This window comes from Coregonus clupeaformis, chromosome 8 (assembly GCF_020615455.1).
Source record: "Coregonus clupeaformis isolate EN_2021a chromosome 8, ASM2061545v1, whole genome shotgun sequence".
Classification (NCBI taxonomy): Eukaryota; Metazoa; Chordata; class Actinopteri; order Salmoniformes; family Salmonidae; genus Coregonus; species Coregonus clupeaformis.
The window spans coordinates 34,795,302-34,801,376 of record NC_059199.1 but is presented as its reverse complement, the minus strand read 5'-3'; positions in this window follow the sequence as shown (position 1 = coordinate 34,801,376).

Sequence of the window (6,075 nt, the reverse complement as noted above, 5' to 3'; positions counted from 1 at the left end):
GCTTCACAGAGGAAGTAAAGTGTTGGTGTTTTCAAGTGTTTCAAGTTGGTGTTTTCCAAGAAGGATTTGCAGGGAAATGTGGAGCTTTACAAACAGCATTTGTTGAGCCAATAGTTGACAAATGCAATATTCAAAAGGAAGGGGTTATAAGATTAATATCTAAATGACACTGTTGGCTCAAGCAATGTGCATTAAGGCACTGAGATTAAATAATGCATGAGATAAGTCACACAGCATCCTCTCTCAAAGCAAGGTACAATGAATCATATGATATGCAGTATAATGCGGTTGGTGGACTACTGCAGTGTTGCAACCCTCCAGATGCCTTTTCTGTTTTCTGTTGATCTCTTGTCCAGTTGCAGTGCCCACCTTCACATTAATGACTTAGAGCAGGCCCCGGAGAAGAACACTCTGGCTCTCACGCTTTGTGCCCTGCATGGTCCTCTGACAGTACAGCAGCTCCATGGATGTTAACGAGACGTTCGGCGCAGGGGACTATGTCGCATTCCGTTCCTACTCGTACGTTGTACATACATACCATTGCACAACCCACTGCCTCGTGCATAATCAGAGCTTTAAGTAAGGAGTGGTGGGGGGAAATTACCACTCTAGAACAAAAAGCAGGCTCACGAAAATGGCTTGACTTCCTGTCTTTGTGGGTTATTTTTGGGTAGCAGTGGTAGGTCACTTCTGGGAAAGGCTCTGAATGTGTTTCAAACGTACAATACAGTACAGCAGTTAGAGAGATGACCTGGTGGCTAGGGACTACCGCGTACCCCTGCACATTGACTCGGTACCGGTACCCCTTGTATATAGCCTCATTATTGTTATTTTATTGTGTTACTATTTTTCCTTTTGTTTATTTAGCAAATGTTTCTTACTTACTGTTTTAAACCTTTGCATTGTTGGTTAAGGGCTCGTAAAGCATTTCACGGTAAGCTTTACACCTGTTGTATTCGGCGCATGTGACAAATACATTTTTATTTGATTCGATTTGGATAATGAAAACAAGGAAAGCGTAGTGTCTCAATTTAGAGTAAGGGACATAACTAGGAACTGACCCCTATCAAGGTTCACTTGACCCTGACAAACTGTAGATAGAGGATGTGTTTATATTCTGTGTAGATTTTCCCTGTAATCTTAATTTTATGCTTCATAATTCTTTGGTGATGATGAGAGAGTCAAAAAAGAGAGAAACAGAAACAGCAAGAAAAAACGCTCTTCTCTGTGAGTGGCAGATGCATTTATCATATTTAGCAGGGGTTAAGTTGGTAGAGCATGGCATTTGCAATGCCAGGGTTGTGGGTTCGATTCCCACAGGGGGCCAGTATGAAAAAATAAAAATATGTATGCACTCACTAACTGTAAGTCGCTCTGGATAAGAGCGTCTGCTAAATGACTAAAATGTAAATGTTAAATAGATACACACACACACACACCATAGACAATCAATCAATCAATCAATTTTATTTTATATAGCCCTTCTTACATCAGCTAATATCTCGAAGTGCTTTACAGAAACCCAGCCTAAAACCCCAAACAGCTAGTAATGCAGGTGTAGAAGCACGGTGGCTAGGAAAAACTCCCTAGAAAGGCCAAAACCTAGGAAGAAACCTAGAGAGGAACCAGGCTATGAGGGGTGGCCAGTCCTCTTCTGGCTGTGCCGGGTGGAGATTATAACAGAACCATGCCAAGATGTTCAAAAATGTTCATAAGTGACAAGCATGGTCAAATAATAATCAGGAATAAATCTCAGTTGGCCTTTCATAGCCGATCATTAAGAGTTGAAAACAGCAGGTCTGGGACAGGTAGGGGTTCCATAACCGCAGGCAGAACAGTTGAAACTGGAATAGCAGCAAGGCCAGGCGGACTGGGGACAGCAAGGAGTCACCACGGCCGGTAGTCCCGACGTATGGTCCTAGGGCTCAGGTCTCTCAGTTGGCTTTTCATAGCCGATCATTAAGAGTTGAAAACAGCAGGTCTGGGACAGGTAGGGGTTTCGTAACCGCAGGCAGAACAGTTGAAACTGGAATAGCAGCAAGGCCAGGCGGACTGGGGACAGCAAGGTGTCAGCATGCCCGGTAGTCCTGACGTATGGTCCTAGGGCTCAGGTTCTCAGAGAGAAAGAGAGAACGAGAGAATTAGAGAGAGCATACTTAAATTCACACAGGACACTGGATAAGACAGGAGAAGTACTCCAGGTATAACCAACTAACCCCAGCCCCCCGACACATAAACTACTGCAGCATAAATACTGGAGGCTGAGACAGGAGCGGTCCGGAGACACTGTGGCCCCATCCGAAGAAACCCCGGACAGGGCCAAACAGGAAGGATATAACCCCACCCACTCTGCCAAAGCACAGCCCCCGCACCACCAGAGGGATATCCTCAACCACCAACTTACAATCCTGAGACAAGGCCGAGTATAGCCCACAGAGGTCTCCACCACAGCACAAACCAAGGGGGCGCCAACCCAGACAGGAAGATCACGTCAGTAACTCAACCCCACTCAAGTGACGCACCCCTCCTAGGGACGGCATGAAAGAGCACCAGCAAGCCAGTGACTCAGCCCCTGTAACAGGGTTAGAGGCAGAGAACCCCAGTGGAGAGAGGGGAACCGGCCTGGCAGAGACAGCAAGGGCTGTTCGTTGCTCCAGAGCCTTTCCGTTCACCTTCACACTCCTGGGCCAGACTACACTCAATCATATGACCTACTGAAGAGATAAGTCTTCAGTAAAGACTTAAAGGTTGAGACCGAGTCTGCGTCTCTCACATGGGTAGGCAAACTGTTCCATAAAAATGGAGATCTATAGGAGAAAGCCCTGCCTCCCGCTGTTTGCTTAGAAATTCTAGGGACAATTAGGAGGCCTGCGTCTTGTGACCGTAGCGTACGTATTGGTATGTACGGCAGGACCAACTCGGAAAGATAGGTAGGAGCAAGCCCATGTAACGCTTTATAGGTTAACAGTAAAACCTTGAAATCAGCCCTTGCCTTAACAGGAAGCCAGTGTAGGGAAGCTAGCACTGGAGTAATATGATCAAATTTCTTGGTTCTAGTCAGGATTCTAGCAGCCGTATTTAGCACTAACTGAAGTTTATTTAGTGCTTTATCCGGGTAGCCGGAAAGTAGAGCATTGCAGTAGTCTAACCTAGAAGTAACAAATGCATGGATTAATTTTTCTGCATCATTTTTGGAGTTTACACACACAGACACACACACTCAAAAAATGAAAAAGTGTCTGCAGTCATCATATTGTGTCCATAAAGAGTGATGAAGCTTCTATTTTCACCATACAATAGACTGAAGAACCCTGAGATAGAGTCTGCTTGTTTTTGAGGCATTACCTCATCCCATTGATTAATGTCAATTAGTGAACAAAGCTCCTTAACCAGGTTTCCTTGGCTACTCTTCTTGGTTAAGATGACTTTTGACCAAACAAATGTGACCCTGTGGCCTTGACATCATGATTACGTCATTGGTTGATAATGTGACATTATATTTTACAGGACATGGCTAAGCCAGCTCATGTTATAAGACTAATGTGACCCAGTTTAATATTTCTATACAGTGTAATATAACATGTATGGTAAATAAATAAATAAAAACAGATGTTAAACCCATAATTTACAGATGGTAAAGCCTCAAGATTGCATCACTGGGGGTCTACATGAGTAGCATAGTCTTTGTGATTTTATATAATCGCCTGATAGGCCTATATAGTACATGTAGTACATTGACTGTATGGTTACACATGTTGGCCAAGTGCCAAGCGAGGATTTCTTTGCACGCCGCTAGAGGGCTCAGTTACCTCTGTTTCCAAACAATATAATGATTTTAACAGTGAATATCAACACAATCGCGATTAATATCGTGTAAACTGCAGCTCTGCAGGCCTGCATTGGGTTGCTAAGCTACCGGTAATATACCAAAGTTTACGGTAATCTTCAGTAATTTTGTTAATTTACAAAATATATGGCAATCTATTGTAACATTGGTAATTTATACTTTAATACGTTTTATAAAATGTATTCCATATAGTATTCATTTTATATATATATATATATATATATATATATATATATATATGTGTGTGTCCATATTGCCGTGAGTTTCAAGAGAAAATAGCTTAATTCATGAAAAAAGCATCTGACCAACAATGGCATTATTTTAAATTACCTCTGCAACTCATCCAACTATTGACCTCACAACTGCCATCAGTTTGACTTCAAAACATTGACAACAAATACATATTGACATAGTAAAATAAATAAGGACGTGTGTAAAAGCCTCCTATTAAACACCAATGGTATATACTAAATTGATGGTTTATATTTAGGAGAATGTTTTAGAGCTTTATCATTGATTCTTTTTTAAAATCATCTTATTTATTTATTTCATATATTTTACATGTGATATGGCCAGAGAGAGGGCCCAAGATAATTACAGACACCTGTAATAATCTGAAGTACCCAAAAGGGCCACTACATGTCTTGTGCTAGATTACATAAAATCCTTGAAAGATACAAAAATTCTGGAAGTTTACTGGTAAACTTAAAAAGTTTCCAGTAATATACACTCACTTTGCAATCCTACGCCTGCACGTAAAAATGCATGGGCATATACAGTACCAGTCAAAGGTTTGGACACACCTACTCATTCCAGGGTTTTTCTTTATTTTTACTATTTTCTACATTGTAGAATAATAGTGAAGACATCAAAACTATGAAATAACACATATGGAATCATGTAGTAACCAAAAAAGTGTATTTTATATCTATATTCTTCAAATAGCCACCCTTTTGCCTTGATGACAGCTTTGCACACTCTTGGCATTGTCTCAACCAGCTTCATGAGGTAGTCACCTGGAGTGCATTTCAATTAACAGGTGTGCCTTGTTAAAACTTAATTTGTGGAATTTCTTTCCTTCTTAATGCATTTGAGACAATCAGTTGTGTTGTGACAAGATAGGGGTGGTATACAGAAGATAGCCCTATTTGGTAAAAGACCAAGTCCATATTATGGCAAGAACAGCTCAAATAAGCAAAGAGAAACGACAGTCCATCATTACTTTAAGACATGAAGGTAAGTCGATCCGGAAATTTCAAGAACTTTGAAGGTTTCTTCAAGTGCAGTCACAAAACCATCAAGTGCTATGATGAAACTGTCTCTCATGAGGACCGCCACAAGAAAGGAAGACCCAGAGTTACCTCTGCTGCAGAGGATAAGTTCATTAGAGTTAACTGCACCTCAGATTGCAGCCTAAATAAATGCTTCACGGAGTTCAAGTAACAGACACATGTCAACATCAACTGTTCAGAGGAGACTGTGTGAATCAGGCCTTCATGGTCGAATTGCTGCTAAGAAACCACTACTAAAGGACACCAATAATAAGAAGAGACTTCCTTGGGCCAAGAAACACGAGCAATGGACATTAGACCGGTGGAAATCTATCCTTTGGTCTGATGAGTCCAAATAGGAGATTTTTGGTTCCAACCGCCGTGTCTTTGTGAGACGCAGAGTAGGTGAACCGATGATCTCCGCATGGAGGATGAGGTGTTATGGTGTGGGGGTGCTTTGCTGGTGACACTGTCTGTGATTTATTTAGAATTCAAGGCACATTTAACCAGCATGGTTACCACAGCATTCTGCAGCGTTACGCCATCCCATCTAGTTTGCGCTTAGTGGGACTATCAATTGTTTTTCAACTGGACAATGACCCAAAACACACCTCCAGGCTGTGTAAGGGTTATTTGACCAATAAGGAGAGTGATGGAGTGCTGCATCAGATGACCTAGCCTCCACAATCACCTGACCTCAACCCAATTGAGACGGTTTGGGATGAGTTGGACCGCAGAGGGAAGGCAGCCTACAAGTGCTCAGCATATGTTGGAACTCTGTTGGAAAAGCATTCCTCATGAAGCTGGTTGAGAGAATGCCAAGAGAGTGCAAAGCTGTCACCAAGGCAAAGGTTGGCTACTTTGAAGAATCTAAAATATAAAATATATTTTGATTTGTTTAACACTTTTTTGGTTACTACGTGATTCCAATGTGTTATTTCATAGTTTTGATGTCTT